The sequence below is a fragment of the Pagrus pagrus genome (genome assembly GCF_965226575.1).
Source record: "Pagrus pagrus genome assembly, chromosome: 4".
In the NCBI taxonomy this organism is placed as follows: domain Eukaryota; kingdom Metazoa; phylum Chordata; class Actinopteri; order Spariformes; family Sparidae; genus Pagrus; species Pagrus pagrus.
Window position 1 is genome coordinate 2,813,589 of NC_140188.1, and position 18,488 is coordinate 2,832,076.

The 18,488-nt window shown below is 39.9% G+C and overlaps 1 protein-coding gene across 2 annotated transcripts in view; it reads right to left on the reverse strand.

Annotated features, from left to right (window-relative positions):
* pak1 (p21 protein (Cdc42/Rac)-activated kinase 1) overlaps positions 1-18,488 on the reverse strand; it is a 60,471-nt gene that overhangs the window by 35,455 nt on the left and 6,528 nt on the right. Inside the window, exon 2 of one of the 2 annotated variants that reach the window (XM_084350090.1) lies at positions 11,388-11,452. The exons of the other annotated variant lie outside the window; for it this stretch is intronic. The gene's annotated coding sequence lies outside the window, so the exon portion shown is untranslated. The remainder of the gene's footprint in view (positions 1-11,387; positions 11,453-18,488) is intronic. 2 annotated transcript variants of the gene reach the window in all.

Sequence of the window (18,488 nt, forward strand, 5' to 3'; positions counted from 1 at the left end):
CTTTGAAGTGCCAACCTCGGGAGAGTCCTGCTTTACCCTCTTCATCCTGACTCTTCTTTTGTGTTCAGTACAGTTTTCATTTTTCATCAGCTTGATTATAAAAACAAAAAGCTTTAAAGTGGCATTTTCAAACGAACAGTCCAAAACCAAAAGACTCTTCATTAACTATCATGACTGCTAAAGAAAGCAAATCCTCACATTTAATAAACTTGAACCAGCAAATAACTGAAATGACTTCAATCAACTAATCGATCAATTGACTAACTGTTACATTTGCATTCGTCACCATGAACACACACACTGTTGTTCATTTTGAATCCCACACACACCGTCCTGCTGCCACAAAAACTCACCAAATGTGGATTAATCCGCTGCAGGAAATAGTCCCCAACAAATACATTATTTCCCCTTTGTTTTACTGAGACTTCTTAAAAAATTGACACATTTCTTTTGTGACCAGTTTAAAAAGATTTTAGTAGAAACCAGTGGGCTTGGGTTGAGTGCTACAGATGGTATTGATAGTTTTTGTCTTTTGTTTATGGGAAAATAAAAGAATCACATCAGCCTTATCATTTACAACCTTTTACAGGTACACACACACTCTGCACTTTCATTAATTATCAACACATCTGAGAAGCAGCGAGTGTGTGTTTAAAGGCTGTGCCAGTGTGCGTGTGTGCGTGTGTGTGTTAGAGAGACAGATGGTAATTTTTGAAGAGCAGGATGTGGCCAAACATAAAATAATGGATAGATGAGAAGAAGGAGAGCAGAAAGCGAGAGAAGAGAAAAGAGGAGAGAAGAGGGGGATGGTGGTTTTCTTCTGCATGGATGAAGGAGATGACAAGCCAATTGGGATGGGGCGAGAGACAGAGAGAGAGAGAGAGAGAGAGAGAGAGAGAGAGAGAGGAAGTTAAGAAAATAAGAGAATAAAAGCAAAGAGTAAGAGAGGGAGAGGGTGTGGATGAAAAGAGAGCGTGCGTGACCAAATAACAGACTGTCCCTTAGCAGGGGGCGTGCACACACACACACACACACACACACACACACACACACACACACACACACACACTGCAGTAGATCAGTTGGAGGTGTTCAGTGCCTTGCCCGAGGGAACTTCAACTCATAACAACATAATCGGTTCAGATGTCAAAATCCCTCTCATTTTACCCATAATCCTTTGTGTTTCAGGCTCCTGTAGTCGGCTCGGATTACATCCTCATTACAAATGAGCAGCTCTCTGTTTAGACAACTTTTCAGGTTTTAGACGTCTCTGCATTGTTTTTAGTGCTTTCATTTTCTGCCCTCAGTCTCTGTAAGGTCCATTTAAGAGCTGAGAGATTTGTGAGATAACTGATAAATATTTTTCAATATTCTAAAAACTCAGAAGCTTCTCATTTGTGAGGAATTGCTTCCTTTCTCCGATTCATATGATTGTAAATTGAATTTCTTTGGCGTGTTGGTCAGAAATAACAAGACATACTGTACAATGACATCACTTGGGGCTTTGCGAGATTGTTGCAGTTAATTCAGGAGATGTTAGAATAGACTAAACATTTAATCAAGATATATTAAGATGTACTAATCAAGAAAATAATCCTCAAAATTATACATAACATAAATAATCATTAGTTGCACCCAAAGTCTATTGACTTTAAGATTATGTTAATTTAAACAGAAAATAAGATCATCACATCAACAAAAGCTGACGGCATGAATGGTTTAACTTCATACAACAACATTATGTAAATTGTTTGTATGTTTTTCTTTGCTTTTATCTCCACTCCGCAGCTAAATGTGCACAGCATGAGTCCAAGACAACTATCCCCACAGGGAAAGTTACCAAAGTGTATCATATCGTACCGTATCAAAAATGAACTGAGAAACAACAGTCTAGAGTTTTTAAAGCAGAAAAAAATCATTATATTTAACTGTAGTCACTTTATCTAAGGCCTTGAATTTAACAATATTTCAGATGTTTCAAGAAATTTCCCAGAAATACTAGAGTTCCATAAATAGACAAGAACAGACACAGAATACAGAAATATCTATTGTACACACACACACACACACACACACACACACACACACACAGGACATGATTAACTAGCTGTCCATCCGGCTGTGTGTGCAGCACATTGATTATGCAGGTTATTATAAGCAAGGCATCCCATCCCAGAACTGCTGCCACACACCATACAACCATCTGTCCAGCCCCGCCTCAGCATATTGCCTTCAGGGGCCAACTGAGGCCACTGTGTGTGTGTGTGTGTGTGTGTGTGTGTGTGTGTGTGTGTGTGTGTGTGTGTGTGTGTGTGTGTGTGTGGTGTGTGTGGTGTGTGTGGTGTGTGTGTGTGTGCATGCATGCGTGTGTGTGCTTATAAAAACATACATAATAAATTTAGTTCACTACCCACTGAGATCATCTGGGCGATCTCTCGCTGCTCGGCTCAGTCATGAGAACATTTACATGTTTGTCCGCTAATCGTTGTCGATTTGAATAATCAGTCGAGAAGAGTTGAATCTCATTTTGTCAGCGCAGTGCAGTCGACTTAACTACTTTTGAACCAGTCGCTGGTACAGCTTTCTCTACTGTCCAGTGTGAATAAAGACATGAAAAACAATCTCAAACTCAAAGTGCAGCTGCTCTGAACAGCCCTGTAAACACTAACTTATGCTCACTTATGATAAAGAAGTCTGAACAGTGGAAGACATCCGAAAGTGAAGATTTCTAATAGACGCCACAATTTCATTCTGATTCAGAGGGCAAAGATGTGATTATAAACCTGTTATCAAGGCATCTTGATGACCCATAATTAAAATAAAATAATGAATTTATTTCCATTATCTTTGCTGGCCTAATTTACGTCCATAGCGCTTCATCATCCAATTTGTTCAGCGGTAAAGAACTTCTTACAAAACTGTTACAGGTAATGTTAATAATAGCGTTGAGAGTTAGGTTTTAAATTTCCATTTATTGACTTTTCTTTATCAAGACCCAATCTTTATTAAGAGAAGCCAAGAGGACAGACTCTGCTAATGACTTGAAAATCAGAAGGTAGCCACGCCCTCAAGCATACCCTGCTTTTTTGTGTATTTTACTCTGAATGGGATCATATTTTACAAATGTAACATCATGCTATATTGAAGAAGACTTGAAACTAGCCACAAACTCATTAGGAAACAGTTTATTGAGGTAATAAATCAAGTGAGAAGTACAGTAATTTACTCATACATTAGAAAACACACTCTTTTCAGAACAGGAAGCTCTGCCCAGTTTCTTATACAGTCAATGGCTTACACCATGTAAGAGCAGGGCTGCAAAACTGTCCAGGTATCAATGAATTGTAGTCGGAGAGACATTGAGCAGTACCTCAACCAAGAAAGAAACTAGGATGGCTTTAGTTGGAAAGAAAAGCGATTAAATGAGAAGCTACTAGTCCTTTAAAAACCTTGGAGGCTTTTTGATACGATGTGTGATAAGATGGGTACAGGCTTCACTGCTCTACTGGACAAACTGGGTCCTGATTATCATCCCAACTGTACTTCCTGTCAAACTGAACCAGCGTCACTGCTTAAATCATTTTAACCCAGTTTATGTCCATTTTGAGCGAGACTCTGTGATACAACACTGACATTCATGAGAGCATGAAGTCAGAGAAATGCACCTGACAGTGATAAGACAGACAGTTTTTTTTACAGACATTTAAATACCCAGAGGCACTTCTTCAGGCTAACCCCGTCACGCTGGCATCATTTTTATTTATTATCGAGAAAAAACATTTTGTGCTTAAAGAAAGTAAAAAAAATTCTGTTGCATTGAGGAAATTGCCCTCTCTCTTCAGCTTGTCTAATGCAATACATCGTAAGTCGTGGTGGTTTCCTCTCGATCTACTGAACCAGAAAGCATCGAAACTGACAGTCCTGTGAAATCAAACCATCTCTGTTCATCAGAGACGAAGGATCTGATGACATTTCTCTTGTTTATGGGAAAACGTTTAATTATAAAGCTCAACTGAGCAAAGTCTGATTAAAAGCTAACAGCTCAAAGGATAATGGTTTAAATGTTTGAAAGGGAAACGATCTTGTCACAAACTTAACCTCACACCTTCAGTGTTGGACGGGAAACGATCTACTCCAGAGTAAACTAGAGAACTAGTTAAAATGGTTGTTTGTGTGATACGTACATACATACAGGCAGACTGAGAGCTTTGATCTAGAGCTGAAACAATTAGTTGATTCATTGATTAGTTGATAATCAAAAAAGCCCGGTCTCCAGGAAATAATGCTAGCAGTTAACGTTTCTGCAAACCACAGATACAACGATACAGTTGAAAACTGTACCAAACGTGCCATAACATGTTCCCATCTGAAGGAGATGGTGGTGGCGTTATTACAGCTAGAATGTCAAACCAAGTCACACCACTGGATATTTGTATGGATGTTTTTGTCTGGTCAAAAACTGGTGTTTTTCATGAGACCTGCGGACATTTACAGCAGATTTTTTGGCAAGCGAAACCAGCCATTTTTCAAAACAGATATTTTGAGCCAAACCATGAGTGTTTCCTCGACCTAACCGAGTGTTTTATGTGCTTAGACCTAACCAGAGCACAAATACAGAGTTGTGACAAGAGAGAAATTAGAAATTCAACCTAAACAAGTGTAAAGTTGCAACATAAGAAACGTTCAGCTTTAACTTATCAGTTTTTAATAGACATATTACATTTTTCAAGCACAATTAGCTGTTTCTCTTGATCCTACAGGATAGTAAATTATTTATTTATTTACTTATTTACTAGAGTATTTTGGGGCTTTAGACTTTTGTTCAGCAATTAAAAAAATGTAATATAATAAGGTGATGGGTTTTTCCCTGAGTTTTCCCTTGTAAAGTAGACCAACAGATTAATCAGTTAACATAGAAAATAATCAGCAGATTAATAAATAATGACAAATTGTTCGTCAATATTAGCCTGTTTCAGGTGTCAAAGATAAGATGCTGTGTGAGTGTGTGCAAATTTAGGGTGAAAGCATCAAAGGCCAGATCGTGATGTGTGTGATGTCTTTGTGTGTGTGCGTGTGCATGTGTGTGTGTGTGTCTTTGTGTGTGAGTGAGTGTGAGTGCGTTTCTAAGATCAAGTACATAGAACTACAAAGTAATCACCGACAACACGGACTCCAGAGTCGTCCTTTAAGTCAACACGTACACAACAAAATCCAATAAGGAACCAGCACACACACACACACACACACACACACACACACACACACACACACACACACAGAGAGAGCTTTACATAATCAATACTGACACGGACTACAAGGTCACATTAAGACCCCCAGCTGGGAGACCTGATGTTTCAGGTCTGTTGTGCCCTTTAGACTGCACATACACACACACACACACACACACACACACACCCACACACAAACACCTTTTTCTCCCATGTGTCTCCTTTTATTGCGTCAGTGAAATTTAACACCATCACGAGGAAAATGTGAGGATTTCCTTCGATTATAAAAATGAATAAATCCACTTTTCACACATGAAATATCGTTCAAATATCTCAACCTGACTAGAGGAGGTGATGATAAAGTGATTATTATTTAATCACCATTATTCATTTAATGAATCAAATGAAGTATGCTAACCGACAACATCATAGAAGAGGAGGCAAGTGTCGAGTTACTTGGCAGAAACTGTCCTGGTGATGCTTTGATCTGTTTAATGAGCGGGCATTACAGGTGTGTGTGGCGTCCACCTGTCATTGTCGGACACACATTAACAAGCGGTTACGTCTCAGGTAAAAAATTAAAGAATAATTCAAACATTTGTCCTGTTAATCATGATGCACACATGTTGGCTGCACACAGCCAGCCAACATACATGTGTGAATGACGATTTCCTCCACACATGAACATAAAGCAGATTGAAGGAAGAGGAACAACAAAAGGAGGAGAGCATTAAAGAAGTCCTTAATGATTTAACAGCTGAGCATCGCTGACTCTGTGTGTCTGACATCGGCAGCTGCTATTGGTCAGAGTTGACTCACTGCCTCTGACTGATTGGCCGTCCGAAGTCGACCTGATTGGTTTTACGAGAAGCAGAAGAGCTGGAAAATACCAGGACAGAGGAAGAGAGGGAGGGACGGAAAGATAGATTATAAATAGGAACAATAAAAGCAAATGAGGAAAAAAAAGGGGAGGTAGAGTTAAGTTAGAGGAAGTTAAGTTAGTTAGAGGCTGGAGTCGGTATATAGGAAGGCTATACAGTTAAATGTCTACACTGTAGGCTGTCCTTTAAGAGAGGAGGTTTGCAACATCAGCAGGCTGAGGAGGACAAAACACAGAAGAGTTCAGTAAATAAAGAAATTACATTTTGAATTTTTTGGCTTTACTTTAATTGAAGCACTACAATACTGAGATACTAAGTGAGTGAAAAGAGCTAAAAAAGAGGAAAGAAGAAAAGGAAACATCCAAAAACAGATTTAAGTAAGACATGAAAGAGGACTGAAAGAACAAAAGAGAGAACAGGACATTAAAAGAGAAAGAAGAAGAAGATGGAGGACGAGAAGCTGCAGGAGATGAAGACGCCCGAAGTGAAGCGTTCGATTCAATCCCAGGATGCACTGCAGAGCCTTAAGTGGCAAGTCCTCTAATGATGGTAATAGGCTTAATGTAAACTTACACACACACACACACACACACACACACACACACACACACACACACACACACACACACACACACACACACACAGAGTCAGATATCCAGTCAGTAACATGGATGCACACTTTACCCTATACTGTACCATGATTGAAATCAACACACACACACACACACACACACACACACACACACACACACACACACACACACACACACAGCAGTTAGGATCGCATAATGTGAGCCATAAACATGATGGAAGCATCTTTCACACACACACATGCACACATGCACACAGACACACACACACTGCAGTGGAGATAAATCAGTCGTGGCATCCAATAGATTGCTGCACAGCAGAAGAAGATTCCTACAGTCGGTCTTATACAAAGCTGCAGGTGTGTGTGTGTGTGTGTGTGTGTGTCCTATATATTTTATACGGGGTGGAGGATATAGGTATGTATGTATGTATAACTGGATGTCTTCTCTCTTCTCCTTCACACCGGCAGCTGTGTCCCTTACAGGCTCCCGTACATCTCCGGTCCCATTTCTCTCCTCCAGCAGGTCAACAAATCAAAGACTTTTAATTAAATGTATGTACAGAGTTAAATTTAGTGGGGGTGTCATGATTCTCTGGTTCCAAGATTAGATTTCACTTTCGATGTAAACATTTTTTGTTCCATCCATCGTTAGACTATATCAACAGATCGTTGGTTTTATGCCCTGACAACTGTCGTTTTCAAAGTCATCTTCTTTGAAAATATTGGGGTACTTAACAGCAACAGCTTGACTTTATCCTGGTGGCTCTTTGGAGGTTAGACTTTTTTAAGTTCAAATAATATTCACCAGAAATATAGAAAAATAAAAACAGCCTTTAGTGATTCAACAAAAAAACACAAAAGATAGAAATTCAGTTTGCACAAAGTTAGGTCTCTCAAATCTGTCCAGAGTAAACACTCTTCCCAAACAAGTCAATAAAGGATCTATTAAAAATGATAAAATAATAAACCTGGCAATGTCTTTGTGCACACAGGATAAGTGACTGGAAGTTGTGGGGTTTATTGTTTTAAGCTGAACAAGTCGGGTGGAGAGAAAAAAATACTGGGAAAATCAACAATCCCGCTTTTGATTTCGATGATCGAAACTGAAATCTCATTTTGAGTCATTTTCAATTTGGAATCACAATCGTGACACCACTAATAATTATGAGTACCAATATCAGTACACTGAGGAGACTTCAGCCTACAATGGCATTTAACTTCAAGTAAACAATGTTTCAACGGTGTTGTAGTTTTCTAATTCATCAGAATTACAGATAATCCTGGAGGTCTGTGGGAAACAACACGGGAGGAATTTGATGGCAGAAATTTGTTTCACACTCTCTCTCTGTTTAAATTAAAAACTACATAATTGGCATGACAGCTAATGATGCATTTCGCAAAGGAAATGTAAAGGATCAAAGAGAAAAAATTCATTTCAACTCTAAACTCTGACAGCAGCTGAACCCTCTGTCTCTTTTTCACACTTTTCTACTTCGTCTTTCCATCACCCCACTCCGTTTAATCTGTCTGGAAAGTGTTCTGCTTACAGCTATTCTTCATTTCAATGTGTGCGAGGAAGAAGGAGGACATTTTTTTTTTTTTTTTTAAAGTTTTTAAAAAGACTGAATGAATGAAAAGAGGAATCTCTCTGGTCTGAGTGATCCAACAATGAGCAAGCACGAAGGGAAGAGCAAGACAAAAGAGGACAAAAAGGGAAAGTAACACAGAGACTAAGTGGACCAGCGGGAGCGAGAGACATACTGAAAGAGCACAAAGTAAAGAGAGAGAGAAGAGAGAGAGAGAGAGAGAGAGAGAGAGAGGGGAAAGGGGGCAAGTGGGGGCCAGAGGAAAATAAAGAGTGAGGGATCAAAGAATAGAAAGAAAGCTGAGTAGCAACATGAGACCACTGGAATTTAGACAAAACCATTTTTCTGAAAATCTGTCTGAGAGTTCACACTAACACACACACACACACACACATACACGCGTTATTCTCTAGATCAATCAACAGAAAAGCAATCAGCAACTTCTTTTTAAAATCAATTAATTGTTTGTTTTGGACATTTCTAACAATTTTGTAAATGATTAATCAAATCAGCTGTGGGGCGGCTGTCGCTCAGGGTCTTGTTATCGGAAGGTCGCTGGTTCATTTCCCCTGGTCTGCATGTTAAAGTGTCCTTGGGCAAGATACTGAACCCCCAAAACTAAATGCCTTAAATGTACATCAATAATCAGCAGATAAATCTATAATGAAAACAGTCATTTAATACAGCTCCGACTTTATATTGTGATTTTGTAACGTCAATATTATGCTCATAGGGTCAGGTAAATACTAAACTTAACTAACGAAATACCCCTAAAAAGGCTAAATGTAGGGATTATATATTTATTCACTGGGTTGCGGTGTCAGTTTCACAGATTTTGACACTAACTGTGATGAAACAAACTCAGCTCAGTGTAATCGAATCTCAAGAGGAAGTATCAGGATAGATTGACGTATCAGATATTCTGTCCCTCCTTACGGACAACTTTAAAAATAGACAAAATCTAAAATCATCATTTGATGTCAAATCAGCAACTGTCTCTCTCTCACTGTATGTGTGTGAGTGTGTGACACTAAAACAGCTTTTCCACCTGGGGAAGGAGAGATATAAAAATCCAGCTGTTCAAAGCAATGAGCTGTGTTCCACTCACTGGCTGGATAACAGACGCAGCTCTCCTGGTCTGAAAAGTGAAAAGTGAAGCCAACGTGGAAATGCTTTGAATCTGCATTCTCTCTGATGACCAGCAGGAGTCCAATCTACTGGTTTCAGAAAGTAGTCTGATTGTAGGTAATAGAGTTAGTCCGATAATTAGTCTGGACGATTATCGGGGCGGTATTGAGCATTTTTCAAATTATTGTCATTGGTGTTTTTTGTGTGACTGCCAATAAAATGAATAAATGAAAAAATGCAGTACTTTGGCTCTGATGCAGCATCCTGGTCATCACTCTGTGGTCTCAGTATATCATCACCATCTGATGTCACAAGTAATAGCAGATCAGCACTGAATAATCTGAATTAGTAAAGTAACTAATAACTAAAATTATCAAATAAAAAGTAGCAGAACATGAAACTGCTGAGGCAAATTACCTCAAAATTGTACATAAGTACGGCACTTGAGTAAACTGCAGTTAGTTACATTCCATCACTGGTTATTCTTGACTTTGAGACAAAGATTTTTATTTTTCCTCGACCCCTAGTAGTTAAGCTTATGAGAAAATGAGCTAACTTCTCACTTCTGTCTTCCAGGACATGTGGACCAGCGCCAAGATCGTGTGCTGGAAAACGCTGGAATATGGAATATGTCATTTCAGAGTCATTGGGAAACACGAGGACGTGCCGTTTCTGCCTCAATATGAAGAAGTTTCTTGAGTTTTTTTGTTTAAAAAAAACAAAAAAACAAAACATTGGATCATACCGTATCACACATTCCTTTTGTGTAGCAATATTCAAACACTCACAGAGGCATCCAGAGCTCACACACACGCACACACAATGATGCAGTACATAAAAAATGCATGGTGAGCCCGCAGAGTCCCAGTTCTCAGGAGCACCGTAAACTCCCCCACCCTTAAAGACACACTCACACACACTCAGGTGTGCCGGTGGGTGGAGGGGGTTCTTTCTCCATCCCTGATCTACCAGCTGTCAGACTCCGCCCTGCCGCACCCCCATTACTATGGAAACCCCATAAATAATGGAGGCTGCAGTGCATGCTGGGAGCCATCAGGCCAGAAAGGCAGAATCCCATTACAGCTGACTTACATAATGTGAAACACTCTGGTTTCCCTCAGTGAACCACAGCACTGATGAGCTGCTGCATGCTTCCTCTGAAACGTCTTTAGTGTATGAATGATCTAATGAACAGCATGTCTGCAGGGTGACCTGAACCAGAGACAGAGACTGAGAGCATGAGTCCTAAAAATCCCTGCTGCTAGAGGAGCGTTTCTCTGCTTAATGAACACTCTCAGCATGTTGGATTAAACAACACATTCAACAATCAGTAATTAACCGGCTGCGCTTTTGCGTCTTTTTCTCGATATCTCATCAAGACAAGAATTTCACATTAAAACATAGTGGGTGGGCCCCCCTAAAAACACAAATAACCCTTTTAAAAACATGTTTTCCAGTGTTTGCAGACATGAAACAATGTACAACCTGGGAATGAGTCTCAAGAAAGTTTGCATGACCAATCGTCTTACTACACTATACAATACGCGCTTAAAAAGGTCCAATATTCAACATCCAGCCTCACCAGATGTCAAGAAACAACTATTTGTTATGTAAAGATTCAGTGGAGTACAGGCGACCTGTGCAGAGAGTGACGTCACACTCCCTCTCTGTGAATTATTATAATTATATCATTATTACCATTGAGCTTCTATGTTTTTTGTTTTGGAGCTGATCTGGTCATGCATGTATGTTAGTGCATGTTAGGCCCCTCCCTTCGGAAACGTTGCACTGTTCTCTGTGTGTTCGTTTTGGTTTAACATGCTGGTGCTGAACTGTGACCACTAGTTGTGCTCAATTTGGCATTTAGGACCTTGAACTAAAAAGCAAATCTACAAGTTAAAGTTAGAATAATTTAGAATAACAACTAAAGTCCACGTGTAAAGATGGAAATGACTCAGAATTACAGTCCTACCTGTTAATGTCGTATCCGGGTCGCTCCTCTCACAGAAAAGCAAAGAGGCAGCTTCAACCTGCAGCCTGCACACAGACAGAGAGACAGCTGTCATTACACACTGCTGATCACCTGGTCACTTTTATCAACAGCAAGAATTTCAGCAGATTTTGTGTACATGTGTTGTCATTAAAATATCTTTTTAATTTCTGCTCCTTTCTGTCCTCAGACATCCAGCAGGCTTGCAAAGGCTGACAGTATTTCCTGGGTTGTTAGATTTTAACGCCTCTTCATAAAATCACATTTTATAGTCCTGCAGTCGTCAGCATCACAAGAGAAGGACATGACGGCATGTAAATGTCACTTTGAAACATGACTGAGACAATCACAGAGAGAATCTGAGTAAACAACATTTGGATTTTCCACGTAACTGAACATGGTGAGAAGTTATCGACACACAATTAAGAATAAGCAGGAGCGACCGTGTTGGCCATGTTTGTGAAAGGGAGCAATAATTCACTAATCATTTACTGCGTTTTGTTGTGTCTGGTGCTGCACATACTTCAAAATCAGCCTGCTAAAAATCTTTCTGATAACAGATATCCAAAGTCTGGCTCGCAGACAGCATGCAGTGATCTTTGGGATGAACTGGAACGGAGACCAAAATGAGAAGAAGGAAATATCTTCCTAACCTATTGTGGTGGTTTGAGTGGCAAACTTTTAGGTCGGGTTTTAAATTTCTATGAGTGGAAGGAAACTCATTCACAAAAATGTTTAAATATATTCACATGAGTGGGGACGGGGCTTCTCTCTAGCCTTTCTTAGCAGATGGGGTCCACATGCCATCACACAAACAAACAGTCTGTCGTGTTATAAGTGAGGATGAAGCCGTTTGTGTGTCCACAGCGTGTTGGTGTCATCGGGGGCTCAGACGAGGATGAACAGATGATGGTTTGAAAGAGGAAGAGGGAGGTCAAACAGAAGGAGGGCAGGAGGTTAGAGCCAGCCCTGCAGCTGTCCACACATTCACACCTGATTGTGAGAGGACACACACACACACACATGCACATGCCAACAGCCAGAAGGTTATGCACACGTAGCTGTAGATTATGGCTTATTAAGGTGTTGGTAAACTCTCATTACCACAGGCTAATGCGACATGTTGCCAGCTGTGTGTTCATTGCTGTTTCACCTGCGCTACTCACATACACACACACACACACAGACTCAGAGTGACATTTGGCATAGCGTTAGCCTTTGCTAATTATACATCCACTCACTAAGCTTCCAGTTCAGGTGAGCTGCAAGTTGCTCACACAGATCACTCATTATCTGACGGACTTGTTACGGGTTGGCTGCAGTCGCGAGACGTCACCGGAGCCCGCTTGCAGGCGGGACGGGAGTAGCTTGGCCCTACTTCGATTTTAAGGCATTTCGTATACATTTTACTCAACTACATTTATCTGATGACTTGTGTAACTAGTTACTTTGCAGTATTTGTAGGTAGTAGAAGAACATTTTTTAATTATTTATATTTATTTATATCATTGTATGGGCAATGGGATAAAATAATAAACAAAACAAATAAATAAAATGTGGAATATTGGATCAGACCGACCAGGCAGATACTTGGTTGAACCAAAGTATACATGATATATATTATTTTTTACATTTTACTTGCAGTTTTGACACTTAAGTACATTTAACATCAGACACATATCCTTGATATGTGTATATCCTTATAACACTGCTCTTCTGTTAGTTTGTAATTAAAGATTGCACACAATAATTCATTTGGACAACAGTAACTTGTAGAACGATACCATGATAATATCATTTATTACAGCGTTAGACTCGGCTAACAAGTTATTAAGGATAGTATCTGATTATTACTCAGCACTAATCTACTGTCATTATTAACAGGTTTATTATTCACTTTGAAACAGTTTGGCTGCCATACATGCAGCTTCATTGCTGTCAGTGGTAACGTCATTATTAGAGCAGACTGCGGAGGTTTAGCTCCAAATTAGCTTTGTCTGTTCAGTTCAAGGCTGAAGCATCAACAACCACAGCAGCCTGAAAATCCAACGTGTTGCTCTCTAAACCAGCTTTGTCTCCCCCCCCCCCACCGGCTGCCTGTCTTATCTGTGAGGTGAAACACACACATACAATAAGTCAGACTACTTGTGCGTGTAATGTACTTGGCAGAGAAATGTGAAAGTAATTGTGTTTCATGGCTGCAAGCCTAATTATTCCTGCCGAGCATGCCGATTATCTGATGAATGCTGACAAGCAGCTGCCGGAGACGCACACATGAAAATATGTTGGAATCTTACTCAAAATCTAAAACTAGATATGTATGAAGCATCAGTAGACTTTAGAGAAATAAGCATTGAGGATAAGTTTAACCTAAAAATAATAACTTCAGTCATTCTCTCCTCCCCCATGCTGACAGAAAGTCAGGGGAAGTATCGTAGTCCACAAAACATTTCTGGAGCTTCACACTGAAACAGCGTAGCAGCATTCTCCGAAACAACTACAGTAGCTGGGGACCTGCTTTAAAGCTTCCCATGACTTTCCATCAACAGGAGATGATTTACATTTTTGGGTGGACTTATACTTTAAGTCGAGGAAGGTCATCAGTGTGAATCAGGGCTGCGACTAATGATAATTTTCATTATGGATTAATATTCTGAAATATATGCACAATTAATTGATTGTTTGGTCTATAAATAAATAAATAAATGGTCCCCGGAGCCCATGTTAATGTCTTAACATTGCTTTTGTTTTTTGTCCAACAGTCCTGAACCAAATGATATTCAATTTTCAAAGACAGCAATATTCACATTTGAGAAGCCAGACCAGGGAATTATTGGCCCTCCATTATTAAAAAAATGACTTACAATATTAATCGAATTATGAAACATTAATTTTCCGCTGATCCATTAATCCTTTGAGCTGTAGTTTGACTGCCAGGTCTTTGGAAAATACACCAAAACCGAGCTCTTTAGTATCAATATGGTTTATTTAATGGTTTTTGACATTTTGAAAGAGAGAGAGAGAGAGTGCATGTAGAGGGCAAGCTGACGCGCTCGACTGGCCATATTTAAAATTTGGAGTGTGTTGGCGAGCGAGGGGGGTGTTGTTCTCGTCTCTGTTGAAACGGAGGTGAGAACACAGCATGAAACATCCCCCTGGGGAAGAGACAAGATGGGAGAGAGACAGATCTTGGCCTGAGAGCGATGAGGCTGAGAAGAAAATCAGGAAAGAGGCAACAAGGGAGAAGGACAAGTGGAGAAAAAGTAAGAAAAAAAATATAAAGCAATAAAAAAGAGATGTCAAGAGATGGCAGCCATCACAAGCAACACAACACTTCATGCCTATCATGTTAACGCTCTGAGCGATTAAAGGAATAACTTCTTCTTGTAGTCCGTGTTTGCCCCACATTCGGACATGATGCACATGAACACAACAGAGTCAGAAGAACGACTTCCCAACTTCAGACACAGGACTGTCCGAAGAGCACGTGAATGCAGCATTCATCCAGTCAAACGAGGCGAGTACTCAGTCTGGTAATCATAGAGTGGGAAGTTTGTAGTCCTTAAACTAAAAGTAAGACGGTTAGTGGTGGTGACGTTTAAGTCATGTGACCGTGGTGTGGTCTGTTTATAGCCTAACATTAGCATTTTACTGCTAGAGGTTTAACTTACACCTCGAAAATCAAAGAGCGGTGTTTATCTGTGAAGATTATCTGGATGAACACAACATGTAAGTATCATAAACTTGTGTTTGACTGAGTGATTATTTTCTGCAATAATCCAAAAACAAAATCCCATAGGCTTTCTGACCAGGGAACAAGGGCGATGCTAACTTTGGGGTTAGCCTACAAAGATATGTCATTGCTACATCACTGTATATACACAGGTTGTCATTTTTGATCGTAGCAACATTAAATCCATAGTTTGGAGACTGGATATCTTGGGGACGTCACAACAGATGTGTTACAAGGACGCCATCTTGGCTCTCTATTTAACCTTTGTCAAAAAATCTTCTGTGAGTTGAATATTGCAACTGACCATATTGTGAATTAGATCAAATTTGAATTCATTGTGAAGCCTTGTCAGTCACATTTACTTAATCCTTTTCAATATTAGACATTTATTCAATAATAAAAATTGTCAAGACATCCTAAAATGTTGGATTTTGATCAGCCTCCTCTATTCCACACTGCTGATTTTCATGTTTCTCTACACTGATGATGTTTTTCTTCTTTAATAACAAATCAAGTCAAGCACTATAAATAAAACTGCATCCAGTCTGATTAGAAAAAGTTTCCGTCTGCTGTAAATGTGAGAGGTAGAAACTAAAAGTGAGAGAATCCTTTGGCAGGAATAGCAGAGAGAAGACAACATAACTGGTAAATGGAAGAAAGTGGACGACAGTTAAAGAGAGACTTCCTCTGTTTGACAGTGAGAGAAATGAAGGGATATTTATAGATAACAGTATTATAGTTGCTTCACTGGTTACAGATAGGCTGGAGGAGAGGAGTGGACATGAGAGGAGGAGGTGAAGAAGAGGACGAGGAGCAGGAGGAAATCAGCCATGAAGACATGAGGGATAGAGAAGAAGGAAAGATTGAAGAGGGATGGAGATGAAAGGAGGACGGAAAGAGGGTTAAGGAGGAGGAGAGGAAAGGAGAGAAAGGTGATGAGGAGGAGGTAAGTAAGGAAAGATATGTAAGGAGAGGAAGAAGGAAAGAGGAGGTTGGCAAAAGGAAAGAGAAAAGGAGATGAAGTTGAGGAGAGCGGGGTGAAGGGGAAGAAGGACACGGAAAACAAAGACACAAAAACAGACTGGAGAGAGAGGAGGAGAGAGAATTCAGTTTGCAGTCCTGAGTGGCTGTTTGATATCTGAGGAGATGATATCATGATGTTGGCATTTGAAAATTTCATGATAGGTCATTTCTCTTTTGGAGCTGCGCGTCCCTCCAGCTGAGAAGAAAAATGAAATGTTTATGTTGAATATGTCACTGCAGACCCTGATCTACAATCATTCATTATTGTTTTCTTTAGTGATTAGTCTGCTGATCGTTCGGTCCGTAAAATGCCGGAAAACATTACTCAGAGCCTCTGCATCATCTTCAAGTACTCTCGGTCCAATTAACAGACAAAAAACATCATATTTCATTTAAAATGGTATTCACAGAATACAGCTTGTGCACACCTTAGGATCAACAGGTGCGTAGGAGAAGACTGAAGGCCGACAAAATCAGGAGAAAGACTCCCTCACACTGTCCACTACACTTGCAATTAAGTTTAATGACAACGTTTCAGTACTTAGACCTGACCCTAGATACCCTGATAAAGGTCTAATTACCGAAATGTTGTTGTCATTAAACTTAATTGCAGTTGTAGTGGACAGTGTGCCGGAGTCTTTTTCCTGATTTAAAATGTCATAAAATGACCTCAGAAAAGCAGAAACATGTGTATGTCGTGTATTAGATCAAATACTGCATGAGCCCATTCACCTCGTCTGTGTGTGCTGTGCTGGTGGAGACAGGGTCATCTCATGTGTTCATCTCCCAGCAGACACTCAACAGAAACAGTATGTTAATCATGTAATGATGTAATGCACACACACACACAGACACACACACACCGTAGGGTGTGAATACAATACTTCAACACTGAAATATTCAGACTCTCACACACACACACAGCTGGTTGGTCAGAGGTGTGACACACAAACGTCTTCTATATACTCGACCTACTTTCACTCTGTAATTTGTAATTCATTTATCTCACTCACATACACTTGTGCGAGTGTTTGCTGCTTGTGTGTGTTTGAAGGTGTGTGTGCACGTGTCACTGGGACAGATTAAAAGTAAAGAAATGTGTGAGTGTGTGTGGGTGTTACTGAAAGGTGTGGCTGGTCCCAATGAGTGGGTGGTTCCTCCACCATATGGTCACTGGGCTCCACACACACACACACACAGACACACACACACACACACACACACACACACACACAAACACACACACACACAAACACACACACACATGATGTCAGCTCTCAAGAAGCTGGGATTTGGCCTTGAGTATCTTCAGTATCAGCACTCCTCACTGATACTTTCCTGTTCAGGTTCTCTGTGTGTCCGTCTGTTGTCAGGATTTTCAGACATACAACTTCTGTAAAATGTTAAGATCATGATAACTATTGGATCATTTATTCTAAAGATATTACTCTAATGATTCTGTACTGATAAGGAGTATTCATCCGTAAAAGCCTGGAAACAGCTTATTGATCCAGATCGTCCAGTCCTACCAGCCTACCAAAGTCCACAAGTACAGGACTCTTACTCTGGAGGGTTTGTGTCCTGATGTGAAGACGCTGTTATACTATTCATTTACTATTTTTAAACAAAGTTTACCAATTATTACCCCTTCTTCAGTTTGGTTTGGTTTAGGCAACAAAAATACTAACCTAAAGGTTTAGGAAAACATGGTTATGGTTAAAATAGACCCTTCACAACCTCAGCCACATGTTAGAAAGGATAATTTCTCTCATGCGTATTTTCAGGTCTTTTTCATGAGTCGTACATGGGGCTGGCTGATGTTTGAAAAATGTTGATACCTTTACTGATACTGATACTGATACCGTGACTTCGATACTGGTTCCTGAACGATACATTTGTCGATACCAATTTTATCAAATCCATTTTACCAAAAGATTACATTACATACAAGTGGTGAGCCCCGTCGCTGGGCATAACCTAGTGTTTTTCCTGCATGCCTCGAGTCTAGCACTATTAGATCTTAGCATAATAACAAGCATGCTGCGTATTGGCTCACTGATGCTGATAAATCCTTAGGCATTGAAATTTGTTATCGAGTGACAAGACATTTTTCGATACTCGCTTGTATCGAGGCAATTCGTTCGTTTTTATAAAAGTATCAAACTTCAATACCCATCCCTACTTGCAGAGCAATGACTTAAAAAAAAACGTGTTGGTCTGTTTGAATGATGGTCCACGAACAGCGATATCAGAACGTTAACACTCTAAGTTACAAAGCAGCCCTCTGTGTTCATATGGAGACCAAGATGGCACATGCGTGAAAAATA